At 31.9% G+C, this 24546-nt stretch overlaps 1 long non-coding RNA gene across 18 annotated transcripts in view; it reads right to left on the bottom strand.

Moving 5' to 3' along the window:
• The window catches only part of LOC120598611 (uncharacterized), a 380220-nt gene that overhangs the window by 270793 nt on the left and 84881 nt on the right, over nucleotides 1-24546 (bottom strand). For 14 of the 18 annotated variants that reach the window (XR_005651648.1, XR_005651650.1, XR_005651647.1 and 11 more), the window contains exon 1: nucleotides 19367-22733. The exons of 1 other annotated variant lie outside the window; for it this stretch is intronic. This is a non-coding gene — a long non-coding RNA (uncharacterized LOC120598611). Of the gene's footprint in view, nucleotides 1-18443; nucleotides 22734-24546 lie in introns of those variants that run through there. 3 more of the 18 variants (XR_005651652.1, XR_005651657.1, XR_005651660.1) reach the window with 3 other exon arrangements.

The raw sequence follows: 24546 nt of genomic DNA, 5'->3' as shown, positions 1-24546 counted from the left end.
AATACCATTTCCAAAAAAAGAAACCAGAATTCCTTGAACAAATCATTTATTTCAGGGCAAAAGAGGAAAACTACAAGGTGAATCTGGAATATCTTGTGTTGCCAAAAAAATGAAAAAGCGCAAAAAAAAGAGAGGGGAGCATGTCAAATGGACCCTGAAGCCAGCCTGAAAAAAAATCTCAATTGCTGAAACAAATAATTGGAACAAAATACATGATAGTATTGAATTATAATCTCTAAAACATAGACCCATGTGTCCATACTAATATAAATGTACTGTATAATTGAATAAGCAAACAAATGGGGGAGAAAGAACATCTCCTGTTTAAAAGAATTCCAATTAATAAATGTAGAAGAAATTAGGTACATACAAAATCACATTAGGCAAACACAATAGCAATAATTGTTATCAGTAACTGTTAAATCTGTGGACAAAACATTAAAGAAAAACAGGATATTTGCTTAGTCCAAAAGAAAAAAAGTATATATATTCTCTAAGATACATTTTAATTACGAAGGAAAAATAGTAACCTACATTGGAAAAACCTGACTGACACCACCTTAAAGTTATGAAGGTTAACATCATCAGTAAGAAGGTAAAAGGACATCATGTATTCTCTCATATAATGCACTGAGTAGGGCATATCACTTATTCTTGCCCCAAATGCATTACCTCAAAATATTCGTGAGAAAACATCCGACAAATTCAAACTGAAGGACATTCTCTAAAATAACTGACCAGTCCTCTTCAAAAGTGTCAAAATCATAAAGAGAAGACTGAGAAACTATAAAATATTGAAGAAAACAAAGAGACCCAATAACACAGGTAATGGGATCCTGGATTTGATATTTATATCCTAGTTTTGATAATTGTACTACAGTTATATAAGCTGCTAACATTAGGGGAAATTGAGTAAAGGGTATACATGTACTCTCTGTGTTATTTTTGCAACCTATCTATAGGTCCAAAATTATTTGAAAATAAAAAGTTTAAAAAAGAAATCTCAGCATTTTAAAAGTCAAAATTTTAATTTTAATTTTTCTCCCCCCTCTTTTATTCCCACCCCCCCGCCAACCACTTCCACCACTGACCTATGGATGTTGCTGTTTTCCCCTTAAGAACTGGATCTCTGAAGGCAGGGCATCTCCCCCCATATGCATGCACCCAGGGCCTGGGCCCCTGGGGCAGGGGCGATGGCTCCACCTGGGGTGCGAACCCAGGACCTTCTGCATGTAAAGCAGATGTGCTAACCACTACACTATGGAGCCACACCCAAGGATTTTACTTTTAATCTGACATTATTATTTGGGCACTAGTTCTAGCTAGTACTAATGTTAAGAGATGTGACTCAGCTATGTCACTGAACATCTCTGGGCTTCATTCATGCATTATAAATGTAATTGAATAAGATATCCTAAAAGGATTCTTCTACTTTAGTACTCTATTTTCTAGAAAAAAAACTGAGAGTGTAGAAAATTATAATCTCAATTTCTCTTAGCATGATATTCCTACTACTCTGGATATTTTATTCAAGTTATTCAAATTAATACTTTTCAAACAAGTCTTGTTTCATTCTTAAATTTGGTGCTTTTTTCTTTTCTTTATTATTTAATTTTATGGGGAAAAACAAGATAGCAAAGAACATAAACTACTGTTTGGGATCATATATCATTTCATTGTAAACATATTATTGTTCTAAAAGACTGGATTAATGCTTAGAAATACAATCAGCCTTTCACATGCCAACTATGAAAGGCATAATAGAAGGTGGTGGGAAATGAATAAGAAACAGTCCCTGTTGTAAGGAGCTGACAATTTAGCCTGAGAGCAGACATGTATGTAAATGAATAACTGTAAGTCAATGTGAAAAGCATTGTGATAGAGACATGTACCATCCCAGAGAATAATAATCAACTTTGCCTGGGGAGTCAGGGAAGATTTTTCAAAGGAGATGTCAGAGATTTGGGGAACCAGCAGAAATTTTTCAGGTAGAAAAAAAAGATCTGTCATGATGTAGAATAATATGTGCAAATATATACGGTTGTGAAAAACCAATGAGAGTTTCCCTCCAAATGAAGACCAGTAGTAGCAAAGGCCTTAAACAAAAGTTGAAATGGAAAAGGACTGACAAACATGAGTTATCTAATTCTTGTCCTCCTTACCACGGCTCTCTTTCTTGCTTGCTCTTTTTCTATTATACCATAGTTCAACCAAACTCTTACTCTCCAAACAAACAAACAAACAAAAAACAGCAACAAAAATCCCAAACCCCAGGCTTATCCCATCCATGAGCTTAGACTTAACCCTGCAGGTAAAAAGCAGCAAAAGTCTCATTCTTGCTTCTATAGATCAATGTTATTTTATAAATATTCACAAGGAAAGGATCTTCTATATATAAGACACTGGGTAGAGAAAAATTAGAAATAGTCTTTACCTTGGAAATATTTAAGCAGAGAGAAGCACAGTCAAAATTTTTAAATAAAAAATGACATTTTCAGAAATAACTTCTCCCTATGCACATCCCCAACCAATCTACATCTCTCTCAGCAGCACATTAATAGAGAGCTATGAGTGGATTTAAGTAAGACATTGGGCAGTTGGGTGGGCATCTTAGGGCAGCTTCCTGAAATCATTCATGGAACTAAAATGTAGGAAATTGTCAGGGCTCATGGGGAAGCAGGAAGCTTTCTGGATATTAGGTGGTCTGTCTATTTTCCCACCACGACTTCTGGGGCAAAAAAATGATTATGCTTGTCCAATCCTCATTCTTTTCCAAGTAAGTATTTTTCTCATTTATTTGCTCAACTGTTCATATTGCATGCTAAAGCAGATTTTTTTATATTTTAAAAAAGGAACTCTACATTCATGCTTGTTTAACTATCAATAATAAAATATATGTAATTACAAGTATGTTTACTATTAAATTCGGCTCAAGATTTGAAACTCAATTAAAGTAATTGTTTTTGATATGAATCTGTGGCAACATTTTAAAATAGGCATCCTATACAAGCTATCACATAAATATATAGGAAACATGTCAACTCTAGGGTCAAGTGATAATGTTTAAAATGTTAAAATCTCCATTTTCAGGTGATGCTTTACCAAGGATGAAATTGGTCATGCCATTAAATACATACAGTTTTAGGTCTAAATAAAAGTCCTCAGTTGTTCTGCATTTGCATATTACCACTACTGCATTTAGACAGGAGACTCCTTTGATAGCCAAAAGGTCAGATAAAAGGACATGTATAGTTTTTAAAAATCACACGCAGCAATCATGCAGGAGCTAATGACATTATTTTGACCATGATCTAGAAATCTGGCATTGTTCCAGCTAGTTCTCACTGAAGTGCTTTTGTTTTTGTTTTTATTTTTTTTTCTTGTTATTGTTTTGCTTGAAGCAAGTATGATTTCGGAAGAGCACCATTTTCTCCCTAATAGCATAAAAACTACATTCTGCATTTTAATATACAAATGTGATAGTCCAGGATAGTAAGGCAACAGGAAAGTTCAGATAGTAATTTTTACAGATGTTTAATACTGCAGGCCTTTATTTCTGTTTCCTTCTTTTGATTTTTTGTCTGCATATACAATTTAAAAAGTTATATCATCCAGTAATTTTTTCAAAACTTTCATTACTAGTCAGAATATTTATCTTAAATCCATTATATTGTTTATACCTTACCATGGTTACCAGCAAAACTACTTTAAAAGAAAATTCAATTGATTTTTTAAATTTTCTTTAAAAACATTCTGGATGTTATTTGCATAGTGAGATCAAATAATAAATATTTAATTATGTTACAGTGGTAGTTATTGGTATTAAACCAATTTAGTAGTAATTTCTTAAAACTGTAGACAACTACTAGATAATAGTTACTGAAATGATGACAATGTGTCTCCTTATTTAAATTCTTCAAAAAATAAACATACAATTAAAACCATAACATATAATTTCTAAGTTTTGATAACTAAACAAAATCAGTTCCTTATTCTTTTTAATCTTTAAATACACATTTCCAAGCTTATAATTGACTCTCGAGCAAATTTCTAAAATTTTAAAAGCTATGCTTTTGGTCAAGAAATGACCTTGGAAGCCCAATGCATAGCTTATGCATAGAGCTCTTCTTAGAGATCCAATGTTATTTTCTTTACTGTTAGTCATGGTGGTCATAGTTTAAAGGATGGAATTTCTGAGATAGTTTAGTTTATTCAATAAGGCAAGTTAAGAAATGTTAAATTCTACATAATGTGTCATGTCCTTCAGAACGCCATTGCTTTTCTCTCTCAACTTTATTCTTTATCCATTTCCATACACCTCTTAAGCTATTTCGGAATCTTCCTGCACAATTTCTGTTAAGCCATCATAGATATCTACGTATTATAATTTACAAAACAACACTACAAAATGTTTCCTCACAGAAAGTTCCTCCAAGATTAATTTAGCATTAATAATCAGTTAATGCAATAATCTGTTAATATGCAAGTTTTGTGAGGAAAGGAAAAAATTTCAGGCAATAGGGTCATAAAAGACTCTTAGAAAAATAAAAATTTGATCTTAATTCTTCAAAGAAAATTCAGGCAAGGAAAGAGTACATAACATGATTGAGGAAATAAAACCTTGGAGATCAGTTGGAAAATTGCTGCAATACTCTAGCTGCAATATGCAGGATGAACTAGCACAGCGGAAGTCTGTCTTGTAAATAACCTTAAACCTGTGTGAATAGAAATTTAATTTCCTGATGAGACAAAGTTAGAGGGCTGTTATGAGAATGAAGTGGCAGTAGCTAGTTACAGATGATTTTGATTCCTTATTACTTTGGATGAATAGCATACAGATGTTCTGAGAAATCACTGGATCAACTGAAGGATATATTTCATCTTTTTTAAATCAAGCTACACCCAGACTCTATGCAAGGCTCTTTGCTATATGTTTATTTGTTTTACTGCACTCAATTCTGGACATCCTTTGTTGTACTTCGACTCTCTTCTTTCTGAAACTTGTTCGCATTAATCTAACCTACCTCTCCACCACCAAATCATTTCCTTTCCCAAAGCATCCATTTTTTTCTTTTCTATTTTTTTTTCAACCTTTCCTCTCAGTAAATTTGTTTCTGATTTATGTCTCTAATTAGATCTTGAAAGGCAAAAAAAAAAAAAAAAAAAAAAGTATTATACCATTAGGGCTAATATTTTTGTGAAAATTGAGAGAATAGAATCATTGGTGTTTTCAGTATTTGCAATGCAAGAGATCCTAGACTGGATAAACTTCTTAGATTAGATGGACATAGATCAGATATTGTGCTCCCCACCATAGCTACTCATTTAAAGAAGGTTTATTCTGCTCTTAAGATGGACTAATTGGACTTTGTATAAAGAAACTAGATTAGAAACAACAAGATTTTCCACACTGGAAACTTATTCATCTTTTCGAAAAATAAATAGCTTAAAATATAAAGTATAAAAAGATATTTTAAGCAGGGCAAGATATACTGACACTAATATATCTTAATGAAAAATTGGTTAATTTGACCTGGAACTCTATTTTATGTCTAAACAGCTGAATAAAGCTCAAGAGTTATTTCAAATGTAAATATTCAGACCTGTACATAAAAGACAATAATTAAGCTAAATACCGATTTCCTTTCTAAACTGTAAAAATCATACCACGTTTCATCTGTTCCTTTCCCTTAATTTGCTAAACAATAGAATTAGCGTCAGAAGGAGAAAGAATTGCGAACACAATTCAGCTTTTGAGGATAATCAAAATAACCAGTTACTTCAGAAAAGAAAACCAAGAGAAAGCAACAATTGATGCCAAAAAGAAATAGGAGAGTTGAGAACGTATATTTCATCATATCCCAACTGAAAAGCTGAGAATATATGAAATTCGCATTTTAAATTAATTTCTTTTTCTTATGTGAACCTGTACTATGAGAATTGAAGTGCATCCTTTGAAGTTTTACCCTGGTTTAATTAATGTGCTTATAGCTCCTTGAATAAATGTTTCAAAAGAAAATATAAATGAAAGATAAGAGTAGCATACACTACAGTTAATGTTGGTTACAAAAAAAGATGAAGCAGAAAACATTCACTACTTTCCAATGTTCTTAGAAACTTGCCACTTTGTTCTCTGTTTTGACCTCTATGATGGTAAGACATTGGAAACTTTGATGCTTCTTTCAATGACGTTATATTAACATAGAGTTACATCTCAAAAAACATATTTCCTTTCCTATTTTATTCACGGTTCACTCCCACATCTGGATTAAGTTAAATATATCTTAATTTAATTGGAAGAAATGTTATTAAGTTTTCATTTAACAAAGATCATTAAATCAGTTCTGTTATTATTGCCAATTTACATACAAGGAAAATGAGGTAAAGAAGGTTATTCTTCCAAGATTTGATAACTATAAGTGGCAGAGGTGGAATGTGATCCAGGGCAATCTGACTCAAGCATCTCTTCTTTTAACAATGCTCTAATGTTGTAGGAGAAGCCCAGTACAGTCTCTGAGAGGTAGTAGTAGGAGCTGCTAGTATTATTTTTCAAAAGATTTTTGCTGTTAAAACTGTTTGCTCCAAACTATATTCAATTTATTTCTTTTTTGGCAAGGAGAGGAAAGGTCATGGATTTTAAATCTGTGTTCGCAATATATAGTGAAATAATTCAATCATTATACACTTGGCTTTTCCTATACCCCTAAGGGTATATTTGTTAGTAACTAAACTAATCGATTTTGATTAAATCTTCCTGATGATTAGTTAAGAAATTTCCTGGTGATAAGTTGGCACACAGACAGTCAAGGGCAGCAGCTATGAATGGGAAAATCATGATACCTGTGAACTGGAGGATTTAGAAGTTATCGTTAAATCAAGAGGAAAAATATTTTTAGGACTAGAAATCTGCTCCATTTACTAATTAAAAGGTGTCTCAATATAGGTGCTATATCAATTGATTGTCACTTATAATATTTCTGTATGCATCTTCTTTAAATATTTTTATTAATTGAATTTAAAAATATGCACTGTATGTTCATTTGACTTCATACATAACAAAAATACAAGTTCTTATTTTTATGAAGATACGGTTTGTATGCATGATGTCCAAAATGCCCCCCAAAACAGCGACATGTATACCTACAAATTTACCTTTTGAAGAATAAAATATTTTGTTTTAAATGTGATATGATACAAGGACACCAAAACATAGGCTAGGTATGGTTTTTACATCTCAGTTATTGATTTTAAATTGTATTATAAACTAAATTATTAAATCCTTGGTAACAGTCTTTACTTTTTCCTAGACCAGATGTAGCTACTATGATTACACATAGATTCTCAGAAATTGTTAATTTCTTTGCCTGATAATATTACAAAATAAGGATCAGAGCGATTTCTCTAAATACTTAAGTTTTAACAAGATGTCGTCCCTTTGCAAAATAACTGAATCATTGAAAATTAAGCGTTCCAGAAGCAGATTTAAGATATTTTCAGTCTTTAAAAAAATAAGCCATATTGAGAAGGGGAAACCCAATTTGAGATACAAATATTTATTTTATTAGGATCATTCATTCATTTTTTCATTCAACATGTATTTGTTGAGCATCTATATATGTCAGTTCCTGTTCTGCAGCAAAACAGGAATAGGAACCAGATGTATTATCAGGGTAGCTTTCATACAGAATATCAATTAGTGGTTTTGTTGAATTCAGTTACCTTTCCAACAGACTCATATGGTATTTTAAAGTGTTTTGTGTTTTTTTGTTTTTTTTTTTTCCGTAATAAGTTGTTCAAAGGGATTTTTGCTGGCATGGACTTGATTTTCTTTTCTTTTAAGTAAAGCACATGATCAAAACCAAACCAAACCAAACCAGACCAAACTAAATCAAAGTCCCAATAACTTGGTTAATCTAATCTTCATCAGGACAGAAATACTCACAAATGTATTTTGAATAAGGGTACACAAATGTGTATTCATTAATGGAAGGTAGTTAGCTGACTAACTGCTCTGACTGAAGACTGATTTTTATTATTCCAAAGAAGGTAGGTATTACTATGTTTTATAGACATACCATACCCTTTGTGCATCTTTTCCTTTCTTGAATCATTTACCTAATAGCTAGCACCTCTCATAGACTAAAAGAACAACATAGACTGAAAGGTACATCAGTTAATTTTGCAATGTTTCCTTTTAAAAGGCTATTTGGTTTTGTTTTGTAATCAAAATAATGCAAAAGAATCTCCATCTCTTTATCCTTTTTGGCTTGGATTTTACTTAATTTTTTTAACACAGCTATAATGACAAATTAGTCATGCATCAGAATAGAATATTATTTCCTATTAATAGGCATCAGGGACTACTATGAATAAGGAATAAATAGTTCTGACAGGGCAGGAGAATAATCTACCACATTTGGCAATTTTCTTAATGGGGTTTGGGGATCACTGTGGTTCATATTGGCCAGGATTGCCATTTAATTTTCTTTAAGCTAGTATTTATTACAAACAAGGAAAACCCAAGGAAATAACAGATATATCCCCTCCCTTCAAATGAAAACATTGATAAAGTATATTCATAATTATGATTATAGCAAAATAACTATTATAGACAATAAGTTCTGTGCATTTAAAATGTGATATAACTGGTTAGAAATTTTGTACTTTATCACTTCACAATTAGTCTGGAATAAAGGAAAACATATTTAGCTCTTTTTATTTTTCATCATAGTTAAATATAAATTCATTTTTATAGCAGCTTTATAAAGCAGATAGACATAGAATTGCAAGAAAACAGAAATAAGTATTGATGAACTAAGTACTATGAAATCTTTAAGATAAAATTGCTTAAATATTACAGCAAGAATAGGTAAGCATTCAATGAGGAATAAAAAAATGCTTCTAGTAAAAAATTCAGTGCATTTTTCACGAGGCAATGGCTATAAAGTTAACATATTTAAATGATGATACTTAAGTGGAGGCTCTTAAAAAATATCTTGAAGTAATTCTGCAGTTGTTTCTTCCCTGATTGATCTCTACCTATTTCTGATAAACTCAATGTAAATAAATATTTGCTTTCTTAAAATCAGCTTTCTCCTTTAAGTTGATTCCTTCTGCTGTTCCCAAATTCAAGTGTTAACCTGACCTTCTCTGCAGTTAGATCAGAATAACTCCATCCATTTTCACGGGTCAGTAAAGGCCAATTGCTGCAAGGTGGCATCCTGAGTTAAAGAGGACAGCACTTTGATGTCAATTGTATTTTTTACAAAGCCAAAGACATATAGCATTTAGAAGTATGACAAACTAGTAATTTTTAAATGCCCATATTAGCCTGTTTATTCTTAGGTTTTCAGGCATTGCACATGTTTAAAAATGTATTTAATACCTAAGTTAAAATATGAGAATAAAAGCATTGTAGAAAGTTGATCTCTTCCTATTAGATGCAAATACATCTAATTAAGCAGAAGCACAGCAGTGGAATTTTGTAGTGTCCATTACATGTTTGAATTGTGAACAGGCTGTCTATGAATTCATCTGAGAGGGAAGCTTATTGCCAGCTGGTGTCAGAAATGAAATCATTATCAGGCATTGTATAGTTGTCAAAAATAATAACAAGCATCATTGACCTTGGCCAAATTTGAACTAGTTATTTAAACACAAAAATAATAGAAAAGGGTATTACTGTTTTTAGGAGTTATAATGTTTTTAAAATATAAACCCCAAGAATCCTGTAAAAACAAATTATTCATTGCTTATTATTGATAAATTTTTAGATTATAACTGAATTTTGTAGTGCAATAAATATACATGTCAGTTTTCCTTAAGAATATTTTGGAAAATTGTATTAAGCCACTTGTTCACTCTGTACCTCTTAAACGAGGTTCCATTCTTCATAGAGATGTAGTTTGTTGTAACAAAAGACAAATTTACAGTGGAAAAAAAAATTCCAATACAAGTCATAGCTCGGTGTTTACTAGCTATACTAATTATTTCACTCTTTGAGGTAGAGGAGTGTGCTATCTTCTCCCTCCCAGAGTTAACGTGTATATTATGTGAAAGGGCTTTGTAAACTACATTTTAATACACTGCTTTAATATTATTTACTTTATTTAAAGCAGTTACTTATTAGCAAGTATAAATAATACCCAGATGACAAGTCCAGACTTTATCAATACAGCCACTGCAATAAATATATTAATTAGCGCTTGAGGGATGCACTCAATAACTCAACAATAACTCAATAGATGAGGTGGTTAATAATATCTAAGTAACTTCATTTAATATTTTTTCTATCTTTCTGCCACCAGATTTACATAATTTCTAAAATTATGTAAAAGACAACTGGAAGCAACCTAAAAGTGTAGAATGGATAAATAAACTGTGCTAAACTTAAAGAAAAAACACATAGCAATAAAAAAGAATGACCTACTGACATATGCAAAATGGGGCAATCACAAGGACAAAACATTGAGTATCATAAGCCAGACGAAAATGCATACATGTTGTGTGATTCTATTTATATAAAATAAGAAACTAGTAAACCTAATCTATGGTGATAGACATCAGTTTGATGTGAGGCAGTCTTCTGGGTGCTGGGAATTTCTATATCTTGATCTGTGAGATGATTGCAGGTATAATAAACATATGATTACATATATGTACTCATATGTAAAATGTTCGTTCAGCTGTATGCTTAAGAATCATGTATAGGAAGGCATACAAAACTGGAAGGAAGATCTGTATTCAAAGCTAACTCTCCATGCACTAGTGTTATTACCATGAGCAAAAAGGACATTTTTCCTCCCTCTACTTCACCATTTTCTCATGTATAAATTAAAGGTGTTAAAGAAATAACATTAAATGATCACAGCTCATTTAATGATCACACCAATGAATTAAATATCTGAGTGTTAGAAGTTATTTTGAACAAAATTCTTCAGTGTTCATCAAGATATTTTGAATCATAATATCCAGTATTACACGAAACTTAATTGAAGTAAAATAAACAATTAAAAAAACATATTTTATGCCCATATCCTCATTCTTTTAAAATAGAGGTTAGAAATCTAAATTTTAAAACAGTTACCAACAATTGGTTTATAATATATTTCAAGTTTTTCCTACACAAGCATATGATATGGACACGTTGTGAATTTTAAAGTAAAGAGGCACCATCTTCTAGTGGGAAGCACATATTTCAAAACAGTGAAGCACTTTAGGAAGGATTCTGAGTGTTTGTTTCTGTGATATGCCATCACAGAGCACTATTCGGGAGCATTGAATAGTATCGGTGGCTATAGTGAAAAATCACTATGCCTCTTCAACTCTTGTAGCTCTTTGGTTATAATAACATATATATTAACAAAACAAGCTAGTGAAACTTCCTGACTAAGAGATGTTTACTCCCTAGGTGCTATTTCACAGCTTTTAATATTTTAAGCAACTGATGTGCAAAAGAGCCTCACAGTAGACATGCAATTGTTGTCCATATATATTATCATTTTTTTTCTGGAGAAAAATTGTTTATGACATAAACTGTTTTATTGGTCACTAGCTAATGCTTAACTTAGAACTACATTAAAAGTACATACTTCAAATATTAAAAGTACCTATTATATAAAGGGCTTGATATTCTCTGCTACTCTCCATCTATGGTTGATTTTAGTATTCTAAGGGCTCTGTTTCTTCAATTGTTAATAAAAAATATATTTAAATCAGAGGGTTATATTTAATATTCTTCATACTCTCAAGGTCAAGATTATTAAATATGTAGTGCACTGATAATAGCATGGGTTAGAAATACCACTAACGTAAGTTCATATCCTGATATCTACACTTACTAGCCCTGGAACTATGGGAAAATTATTTAAGCATGCGGAGCCTTCCATCTATGCAATAGGGATAATTATCACCAACTGTGATGGTTTTTTAAAGGACTGAGATGAGATACATGAAGGACTCTGTACAGGATCTGAATCACCGCATCAATGACTGTTCATGTATAACACTCTCAATGTCAGGAGCCAATCCCTGGAAGATACCTTTTAGACAGGATAAGTAAAGGGTTCTCTCAGCATACTCGTAACCAATGAGTCAATCTTCTAATTAGCTCCAAGGTCAAATTTTTGAAATTTTTTTAGTAATACTCTTAGTAAATTATTGTTTGAAATACTATTGGATAGATTATAATAAATCTTTGTGCTTGCACAGAGTAAAAGCTCTTTAATTCCCTGGTCCAATGCAATCCATCAATTTCCACTTCTCCTTCTTCTTTTAGCCATCAACATGCCTTTCCAGAGTTTTAGAAAAAACCTGGTTATTCCTAGCTGCAAAGAAAAGACGTCTATCTCAAGCTCAAGGAAATTTGGTCAAGAACAAGTCTTTCTTTACCCAATGGAAAAATATTATGACAGTAGTTTATCTTTACTGAGTATGTAAGTAGCTCCAAGTAAAATACAGGGATTTTTTTTTAAGGGCTGATTTTCCAAAAATGTAGGTTCATGTTCATTTCCTATAATCCAATACAGAAGAAAACTTTACCGGTATTCCTTATTTTTACCAATGTACCAATTTACCTACATCTTACTCTTGATATTTTCCTGATCATTAGGTAAATATGAAGATCTCTTATACACAAACACATATACAAATACATATACACACACCCCATATGGTTAACATGTACATACACATACACCACTTTTCCACCTATAGCTGAATCATTTTGCATGCTGTCAGGGAGTCTATAATATAAATGACATAACGATGTAGAATACATAGAGGATCTATATGCTTAATAATCAGTTTTCTCAAATCTGCTATATGTTTTGGTCTGGTTGTAATTTCTAATACCTTAATGATTCTGCTGCTACCTAAACAGAAATTGTCCCAGGTACTCATACGTATTAATTCCCTTCATCTAGTAAACCTAGTAATGCTGCTTCCAATCCAATTTAAAAACCATTACAAGGTAGTGACTTTTAAACCCATTATAATTTAGCTAATTTCTGTGAAATTTAGTTAGAAGAAAGCATCTGTTCATTTGCACATCTGTAAATTACTTTTAATTGCACTTTTCTCAAGTGAGAAAGAAACTCTATCTGCAATGCAATTTGTATTTCTGACCGCACAAATGCTAGTAATCACCTGTGCTTTATATATAATTTCATTTTGGGTTACATAATCTCATTTTGCTATTAATCCAGACTTTTATGTAATTTAGTGACTGCAGGTTTGATCTTGAGTAGGCTTTAAGATGCAAATGGAAATGGAAACTGTAAGATATTTGATTATTCATGTTATTTACTTATACAAGAAGAGAGAGCAAATTTCATAGGTAGACATGGCTAATTCTGGAAGTGGAAAATGTGTGAATACTATTACATTCATATTTAATGATTTGGGTATTGAAAGTTAAAACAAATTTCAAATATGAGGTAGTCTAATAGCTTACATTTTATCTAAGACTTATTCATTCAATAAATCAGCTCTTTGTCTTATATCAGGCATTTTGAACTACTAATTACCAACATCAATTCCTGCCTTCTAGTAACAAATAGCAGTTTCCAAATTAAATTTGTTGGCATCGAAATATGTCAGTAGAAAAATTTTATCATTCTATAAATATTCTGAACTGATTATTGCTCTGTTTCATCTGCCAAAATTACAAGCCATTCTTTCTTTCTATATCCTTGTTGATTCATTTCCTGACAATCAAAGTTTCAGAAATAGCTAAGTAACACTTTAGTAGGAATTTTCTGTGCATCAACATTTTCTAATGCCAAGCTACCTGAATATATCTAAAATTGGCTTTTGACACATACGCAAAAATATCTCTCCAGAGAATCTTTATGAATGAGCCCTAGGAATGGAGAGGAAAGAACATGTGATCAAGTTAGAATCCCACAGAACAAGCAATGGCAGTATACATATAATTTTCAAAAATTGCTCTAACAACAGAAAATTCACATCTAAATCGTTAGGCCTTATGAAGGATATAATCTAAAAATTTTAAAAGGAATGATTTTAAAAAGTAATTCGCAGATGACTTCTCAAACAGAATTATAATAAAGTTAATCCCACAACTTTAATCTCAGGACAATTGCTTCTACCATTGTTTAAATATCTGAGACATAAAATGTATATTGATATATACTATTTTGAACAGAAAACACAGCTTATTAACTCAAAATTAGAATTTTAGCAGCTCAACCTTTTATGCCCAACTGTCCATATTCTTCAGGAAAGTGCCCAGGTTTAGGGAAGAATGAAACTAATTATTCTTGCTAAGGCTGAGTTAGCTGGCTTATTAAGCCGATTTGGCCAACTGATTGAGCTGACCTACCCAAACTGTGATTTAAAAAAAAAAAAATCGCTAACCAAAGAACACAGCCTCTGCCAAAGATATTCCACTCATAGGCTTTCCAGAATAACCAGAATGAGTGTGTTCCGTTGCAACTCTTTTCTCTACAAACATCTATGAGATTAGATATGGGGCTCGGAAGCAAAACTAGAAGATTTAAATATGGGAAATGATGTCATGGGCCTAAAACACCATAGCTCATACAGACTGGCTCCAAACCACCTCTTTGCCACCACTTTCTCAGCAGTTCTTAAGTGAAGAGTGAATGAAGGCTGCTCTCATCGCCTGCTGTCTACCTTTCCAGACTGTTGTTTATGTATGAATAGCAAGTTGTAATTAGTTGCTATAAAAATGCACCATGTCATTAATCTCAATCTTATTCTCTATTTTAGTTTTTTAACTGAAGTCTTCAGAAAGCCCATGGATACCTTTATATAAACGTTCAAAAAATACAATCACTCCTTTCAAAATCTCTGCAAATAGTAAAGTAGTTGGTAATCGCCAGAGAGAAAATTTTTCTGAATTATTTTCAGGCACCCCCTGCCCAACACATGTTGACCTCTTACGTTAGTGGAAGAAATGGAAAGTAAGGCACCACTCAAGTCTCATGGTATTTTTAAAGAGAGGTATGACATAACATTTCAATAATAGCAAAGTGGAGGCAATTATAAAATTAGTAAATATTAATAGTTTTCAAAGCAAATTATAATATTCCAGATTTTTCTAAAAACTAGTAAATATTTTAAACCAATAATAATAAAAAATTTATAATTACTACACAAAGATGTAAATGACCATTAACTTATGTTGAATGTTCAGTACTTTAAATTACCCAAATCATCAGATTTGACGTAATCATTTATACTGATTCATATATAGACTAGCTTTTAATAAGAAACTCAAAATTTTTGTTTATTCAGAGAAATATAGAATAAGAATAAACTTAGATCCTACTATTACACTTTCTATTCTAATGCTCACAGATATCTCAGGAGGTAGATAAACACTCAGGAACACAAAAATACCTGAACACAAACAAAAGAAAATTTAGAGTGTTTTTAGAAAAAAAATTCGAGCACCAGAAAAGAGGGCCTTTTGCTGAACTTGACCAAGAGAATATACAGCTTGACATAAATCACCATTGTTTAAATATATATTAGGTCAGGCTACTTATAAAATAAACATTACCATGTTTAAAAACTGTATCAAATAGCAATATTTGCTTTATGATAATTTCAAAATTAAATCAATATTAAGTAAAAGAATTGCAACAAGTGAAAATCATATGTTCTTTTATGCGAATAAGGCTTAAAATCAGAGAGCATTATTCTTTTATTTAATGTTAATTGTATTTTATTCAAAGCATAACATTTAAAAAATTACTTGGTCACCTAATTTATAGTTACCTGTTGGCTGCTTGGAAATATAACAGTTGTTCATCTCATAAAAGAATGAGATACTGCAGTTATTTCTGTAAGAAAAGTCTTGCAAATGTATTACAAACTGTAATTAATTTTTTAATGTCCCAGATTTGTTGTATTAATGAAATGACAAACTGTTATTATCAGCAGTTTACATGAAAAGTATCTCCTTTTATTTTAGCGCATACTTTCTCCCAAACAACAAAGGTTGGTGCCTCACGTGCTTCACTTATCTACTGTGACTGCAAATCCACCATCATCCCACATATGCTAATCTTTTATGGCAGAGGTCACTGAAGTTGTGCCAAAATTCAATAATTATGTTCAATCTAATGTAGCCATCCATACATTTATCTCATTGCTGGAATGTAGACCATTTAGAACAAAGCACTTCATTTAAATGATGAAACACTCATCAAAAATGCCCTGTTGTAAACACTTCTCAAGTTTTAAAAATTGTAGATAAAATACTGCTGTTATAAAGCTTTCTTTTAAATACAGAATTAACATTTACAGTAATTATTTAATATATCTTTTAATTGGGGGTGAACCATGTTATGTGCCTGTTGCATAACTGAAACAAAAACTCTGTCACACTTAATATGGTAAAGACTCATAATCTAAATTGACACTATAAATCCACCTTTTCTAAAGAGTGAAGTTTCCACACTATAAAGTAGAATAGGTTTTAATATTTATAAAGGATGGGAAAAATGATAAATGAAGCAAATTCTTCAAGGTCTTCTTCACAAATAGAATACATTTAACAAACATATTGAAATATTTTTCTTTTTAAAGTAATTGCATTAGAATATTGTTTTTAAAATGTCGATTCTATGAAGAAAACGTAATCAATGTTTTACATTTATGGTCCCAAAGAAAATTAGCTAATAATTCTGCCAAAAAGTCAACACTATTGAAATATTCAATTGTAATTCATAGCTACAGCAAAAGAAAGTAAATTTCTTAGCTTTTTCAGTAAAGAGCACAACATAAATTTTTCTCAATACTTGTTTCTACCTCAACTCAAAAGTATTTATTAATAATTGTCAACAAGTAAGTTTCTTCTAAACTTACAAACTAACATATCTGTATATTCTAGAAGTTCTACTTTTTATACCATTAACTTTGCTATGGTGTCTAATTAATCAAACAATCAAAACACACAAAAAATGAAAACAAAATAACAAAAACAAAAACCTAAAATTTCCAGTTAAACATCTCTCAGTGTATTGTAGAGAAATGTTCGGCCAATTTCAAATAAGTAAAATAACTGATTAAAAATAATCTAAAATGAAAACACATGACATTATATGTATGGGAGCTAAGATTAAAATGAAAATAGAATTTGAAAATAATATTTTACGCAAGAACTATGCTGAATAAGACAAGCTATCTTATTTTTCCTGCACCTGTATGATAACAGTAAATGATAAAATGTTCCCGTTTTTATCCAAATTTTGAAATATTTACCTTATATATTATCATTTTTTAAAAATACCAAAGTTTACATTAAATGATAATTCAACTGTGAATTCACTAGATATATAAAACTTATCCAGGTAAATTTTGGTAAGGAGCAGATGTATTTACTCTTTCCCAGTTTGTAACATCTATGTATTTTAACGTTGACTGATATGATAATTTCAAACACTCCATGTCTCAATGCAACTAATAGCAAAGGATACACAGTATCATATTTCAGTCCACAACAATACCAAAAAATATTTTATCTATACATAAGTTATACATATACCTAAATTGATCTGAAGGAAATCAAGCTGCATTTTTAATGCTAAAGTTTATTTAACATTAATTTTCACTTTTTCTATGACCTAAAATTAGCAACATTTTACACTGTGTAATAATAAAGGGAAGATAAACATAGTGATAAACATGAAAAACATACCTACTAAGACTGCTCTAAATCACGCTTCTTTAAAAGAGAATAAATCATGTTCTTATCAATATGTTAAAAAGAAACATGTCTATTTCAAAGTAAAAAATAAAGTTTCAGTCTAGATTATTATAGACTAAAATATAAGGCAATGCAGTATTTAGAATAATGATAATAAGATTTCTTAAAAAAACAAAAAAACTCCAGAGCAACAGAGATCCTACTTTTCTGCTTACTCTGCAATGTGTCTATTTTTAATACATAGTCTAAAGGTACTGCTGAAAATGGCTACTTAAATCTGAGGTTGTTAATATCTGGTTACTATAGTATTTCAAAGCAACTTGTGAATTTAACTCTTAAAATACTGGAGTATAAACTAACGTATCGGCTTACGTGACAAAATTCAGTTAGAGTAAAATTAACAGCTCTAAAAATTGGGTGCAAGTGCCTTTGAGCTTCAGCATTTCTTTCATGAAAAATCTTTTTATTGCAAAACAGCAATTAAAGACAATTACTTAAAGTTATTCAGTCATGTTTATATACCGAACATTTCTATTAAAACATTTCTTAAAAATAATATCAAGGTATTAATAAATTTTATAATTTTATATAATTTCATAAAAAATGTTAACAGATTTAGAATCTCAAACACCATGGTATTTAAAACATATAAAAATCCCAATTAAAAAATGTTAAGCTTAATTGTACGTACAACCAACTTCTAGAAAACTTCATTACTTACTGTTCACTGAGTATTACTTACAGAGATTAACAGTTTTAAGAATTCATCTGTTACTTATCCTCAGTGTTTTGAATAACCCTTTCGTACTGTGTATGTCTCAATGAGATGACCATCCCTACTCTGTTGTGCTGAGAAAAACAAAAATTTCAGTAAATCTTCTTCTTTAAGATTGTTCTTATCCTGACATATTTTAGGTGACCACAAGCAGGAATTTATAATGATAAAAGCTACGATATACGGAAAAAATTTTTAAATGCTTGTTTCGTATTTATTGTATAAAGTCATTTTGACATACCTATACAACTGGTTGTGGCAGTTTTCAGACATGATTTCTAATCAAAAAAAAAAAAAAAATTGCTCCAGGTTCTTTAGAGAAAGCTTGCCGCTGGGAAGTTGATTTTGGCCAAGTGCCAAAATCATGTGCAAAGGGGCCTCATTAGGGATTCATGGCAGCCTTCAGCACTAACAAAAAATGTGACCCAACAGGCTAAATCAGTGACTAAAATTAAAAAGTAAGAGACAAAGACAACTTACTTAATATTCCTTCCAAAGCAACATTAAACTTTTTTTGGTAATTAAACCCTTGTTAGTCTAATGCAGTGTTCCTCTGTCCTCAAATGATTGTACAATTACTCTTTAAAACTTGTCAATTTCCCTTCTAAATACACTTTCTTTCTGAGGCCGTTCACAAAGATTTTGCTATATAATAAAACTCTAGATCCACTATAATCCATTCAATACTAGAAAACAAAATCGTAAAAAATGCAGGCTACAGCATTCTCTTAAGATTTAAACAAACAAATAAAAAATAAGCAAACAATAGTCAGTACCTTTTAAACTTCTAAAAAAGTGAACACGCATACTCCAAACTCATGTCGGTTATGAGGAATCATTCTCACTGCCCAACTTTTCCCCAAAAAAGTAGATTTGATAGGTAGCCTTACCTAGATGTCTTCCGGCTTTTCTGCAGATCAAAAAGTTCCTGCCTAAGCACACAGATATTCTTTCACAAACCATAAAGGCCCTTTTATGAATCCAGCACTGTAACAGGCAGCTTTCCACACCACGTTGGGAGCCCAGTGCGTCAGCTCTCAAGATAAAATACATTGCTAATACACAATTAGTGGGAGAGGTTGTCTATTGGAGAATTTATCGTAACGAAAGAAGGAAAAAGGTTTTTTTTTTTCTTCTTTTTTTTTTTTTTAAAGCAAAGAGGGTGCGGTCAGATGTTAGGTTTTGCCTGAGAAAAGGGCCCTACACTGCACTAGTACCTAAATACTAGCAGAAGCTGCCTGGGAAGAGAGCCAATGGAAGGACTTTGTTTGACCCAGCTGCCAATCTCCCCTGAAGCCGTGCGCCAGACTAAACACTCACACTATTTTAACTCAAATCAGGCTACAGCAGCTGTTTGCTTTCCGGCTCTGAGCTCTGCACCCATCATGGCCTGTGCAGTTCACCCGGCAAGCTCTGCTAGCTGCCTGGCTGAAATCTGTTCCGGGTTGGGATTTGTCATTGGAGAATAAATTTTAACCCTATTTCTTGTGGTAAATATGGACTGTTTGTTGTTCGGCATTTAGATCTGGTAATTTGGGATAATTTTATGATCCTTTTAAGGAAGAGTGATATTTTATATCATGAAAGAGAATGGAGATTTGAAAGTAACTAGGATTCATATATTTCTTTGAAATTCTAACCTAAGCTCTTCTGATGTGTTCAAATCTACATTAAAATAACGTTTGCGTGTAGCAATAACAAGTTCCCTACTATGCACCTCCAAGAACAAAGATGGTATCCATTCGCCCCTACCCAGACTTCTTCAACCCTAACAAGGTAGAAAGTTGGCATCTTAGGACCAGAGGGACTCACATCATTCTCAGAGTCAGTTCTGACTGCTTAATGATCTGGAAAGTTCCTCCAGAGACAACACCTAAGCACATAAGTAGTTTGTTTTTCTTATATGAAAAAGTACCAAGTGGTCAAATTTATCTTTCTTAAATTTATAGCTTATTTAGTTACTAGGCTGAATGTAAAAATCATATCTTGAATTGTAAAACATTAGAATTTGCCCATTGGTAGTCTATAAAGTAAAAAGGAAACTAAAAAGAAATTAGAAAAGAAGGTATAATTTAAGTAATTATCAAAATTATCTGATATAGCAAGGAGAAGAGATCCTATAACTAAGATCTATTGCACACTAGATAGGACCCAAACACTGCATATGTGAAGATAATAAATCAGTAAGTTATTCAACATGTGGAAAAGAGAAAGAAGTCAGGAGGACTGTAATAACATAGACTGCAGGCAAGTTATTCTTACTCTTGAGTAAATTCCTAATTATAGACAACAATGGTGATGGTAGGAGAAGACAGCATCTTTTCACGTACAGATTTTAGTTTCTGTTGTTGCATCGGGGGTAGAAAGATGTCTCTTCATTTAGGGCAAACACTCAATAAGATTCTTTTTGTTTTTAACATAACTAATTTGGTTCATACTGTACTTAGAAGATGAGCAAAAAAGAAATGTTTCTAAAATACTAGAAAAGTATGCCCAGGAATTTTTTAAAAAGATGTTTTTTCTGCTTTAAATAGAGTTGACTTTGTTTCTATTGCTGCCCCCAAATGATATGTCTGTTTTCTTATCTTAGAAACTAGAGTTCTAAATTACAAAAATTATAATTTTATAATAAAATGTTATTACCTCAAATCGAAAGTAGCAAAGATGGTTATAGTGAGGTCAAACTATTAGGTTTTATGGGTACACATAAACTAAAAGACCCAATTCATTAAAAATGCATGTCAAGATAATACTGTATAACAGGTGAGTTACTATCCTTATTCTGAAAGTAATACATGTATAAAACCAGAGATTCCCATTGGACTTGGCTTCTTACATAGCAGAGTATGCTTTGATGCTCAAAATTCTTATGAAATCAAATAAAATGCTGAGAAATGGTTTCTTTTTAGTTCTTTTCTTTCAATCCAAGAAAATATTCAACATGTTTCTCTAAATGATCTATTATAATTTACCAAGCATATTATCACCCACAATCACACTGCTACATTTACTTCTGCAGTAGCTGTAAAATGGCAGTCCTATAGTAACATTTGTTCATCTCAGTATTACTTCTCTTACACTGCGTTCTGCAGTTTTCTCTTCTCATTAGATACTGTGCACAAAGTAGTTTTAGTTCACCTCACGAGTGTTATGGGCTGAATTGTATTCCACTCCTCCCAAATTCATATATTGAATTCCTAACTCCTAGTGTCTCACTACGTGTTGTATTTGGAGACAGAACATTCAAAGAGATAATTTAGTTAAATGAGGTCATTAGGGTGGGCCCAAATTCAATATAACTAGTGTCCTTACCGAAAGGAGTTAGAACAGAGATCCACTAGGAGGGAAGATCATGTGAAAACACAGGGAGAAGGAGCCATTTGTAGCCAAGGAGAGCAGTTCGAGCAAAAGCAACCCTGCTAGCACCTTGATCTTGGACTTCTAGCTGCCAGAATTGTGAGAAAATAAATTTCTGTTCTTTAAGCTCTCCAGTCTGTGGTATGTGTTGTGGCGGCCTGAGCAAACTAACACAATGTCTAAACAAAGGAGTGAAAAATTATCTTATTTTGGAACACAATTTGTTTCTGTACTCAGGTGTTTGATTTTCTCCAAGAAAGCATATAATTTATGAAGGAAGTATACAATATTCACATTTTCCAGAAAAGAAGAAAAGCTACATGTATGCCAGAGTTTTATATAAAAGCCATACATGGTGTTAAGAATAAAAGCAAATATTACACAGTTGCTACTCTCCCATGATGATTCTCATTTTCATATTTTGAACAGGAATATTGTGCTTAAGCCATTGTCTAGTACATAATAAAATTGTATATGCACAAGTAATATGCATGGACTTTGAAAAGAATTATGGAATAAATAAGTGCTTAGCTTTTCCTTTAGGACAATAAAAAAAATGGTATGTCAACTTCTGATTTTGCAACATGGTTTTGATTCATGGACAATTTACAGTCAAGGCCTGACACTAGATAAAAATTTCATATCAAGAGTTGGAAACAAAAAAGGTTAAGTTTTTATAAGGGGAGAGTTCAAATAACTTTTACAAAGGGAAGAGATTCTCAAAAAAGGGAAAGAAATGCAGGTGCCTTGCAAGAAAGTATAGATAAAGGCAAATGAAATGAGACCAAAGGAAATCAAAGATAAAACAAGTCAAATGGATTAATCAGAATATCCTCAAGGTAAACCATATTTGCCAAAAGTGTTAAGGGATGGACGCTTCACATCCATGAAGCTGGAAGCAGCAACATGAAGGTGAGAAATGGCTTAGGGTATTGCTATTGCAGTATGCAGAATTCTAAGATGGCCTCCAAGACCCCTATTCCCTGGTGTACACTTGTACAAACACTTCCCCTAGAAGTTGGGTGGAACCTGTGAGTACGATGAGATAGTTGTTCTGTTGTTCAGGTTATCAACCTATATGTAACCATCAGTAAGATCTCCATGTAAAGTTACTACAAGGAAAAGGAAGAAGCCAATAGCAAACTAATACACCTGACCAGAAGACAAAAGGAAAAGGTGATTGAAATTACCACTGCCATGAGATACTGTTTTACCTAGCAGAAATTCCCACCAGCTGACATGTGGATGTAAGCATTCATTCATCCTTCGATTCACCCCTCCTCTCAATTAATGCTAACTTCCTGTGGGGCACCAAACTAAGTGTCGTGTGGGATAAAACAAACAAACAAACAAAAAACAAAATTTCACGTTTCAGAAGTCTAGCTAGCAAACTGAAAACCAACAGCCAGTTCTAGAGAATGGCACCATGTTTGTTGAATACTTCAGAAAGCAGAGATGGCATTGTCCAGCGGTTTTGTAAGTGCAATAGAATGTTATGACTATATTGATAGTTACCAATTACTTATAATAAACAAGTTACTGTGAAAGATACTATCGTGGAAAATGACGTTTTTTGGTCTCTTTACAGCTTCATGATGTCATTAAATAAAGTGCCTAAATATGTCATTGCTTATGTAAAATTCTGATTCTTAGTTTTTCTTTTATTGTTAACATTTCTCTTATTATTTCTCATGCTAGTTGAGACCCCCAAAAGCCATATATTTCTTGAAATGCTAACATTTTAAAATAAAATCCAAGGCATAATCATTGTGCACAAAAGTCCATTACTATTCCAAAGTAAATTGCAAACCACATTACAGTAGCTTTTATTTAAGTAAGATATGCTAATGATAACACTCTACTCTGAATACCTGTTGCCTAATAAGACAACTTATAAAACATGGAGTAACTATTAAAATAAATGTTAAATGTAAATTGAATGTAATCATAGAACATACAAATTATTATAACAAAAATGATCTTAAATGATTAATATTCCCCATAAAGATCATATGCTGACATGTAAAATAAAACATAATACAACATATGAAAGAGACAAAGAGAAAGAATTTTTTTTTTAACTTCTTAACTGGAATAGCAAATGGAGGTGCCCACAGACACATACCATACAAACAAACAAACAAACAAATAAACACACAAAACTACAGTGCATTTAAGTAATGGAAAGAAGATTACCTATTCTTATTAGACAGATTAAAATTTCAAAAATGACTTCACATTCACACTATATTTTTTCAAAAAAACATTCCCTGCTTCACTCAATTTTCTGATCTATAAATCTGTAGGCATTTTTATTAATTTTAAGTATATGTTACAGTTTCAGAAGGATTATGAACAATCTAAATACACACAAGGGGAAATATATAACATGAATAGCCCAATATCTATAAATGAATTGAATTAACAATTAATAACCTTTCCCCAAAGAAATGACCAGACCCAAATGGTTTCGCAGGTGATTTCTACTATGTAAGAAAGAAGTGATATCAATTCTCTGTAATCTCTTCCAAAAATAAAAGCAGAGGAACCTTACCTAATTCACTCAACGAAGCTAGCATTACTCTAATGACAAAAGTAGGTTCAAGAAAGGAAAATTACAGACATATCTCTCATATAAACAGATAAAACAAACCTCAGTAAAATATTAACATCAATTCAATAGCATATGAAAACAATTATACACTACGACCAA

This window comes from Pteropus medius, unplaced genomic scaffold, assembly GCF_902729225.1.
Source record: "Pteropus medius unplaced genomic scaffold, Ma_sr-lr_union100, whole genome shotgun sequence".
NCBI classification, from domain to species: domain Eukaryota; kingdom Metazoa; phylum Chordata; class Mammalia; order Chiroptera; family Pteropodidae; genus Pteropus; species Pteropus medius.
The sequence above is the reverse complement of the archived record's forward strand: the minus strand, read 5'-3'. Positions and strand labels throughout refer to the sequence as shown.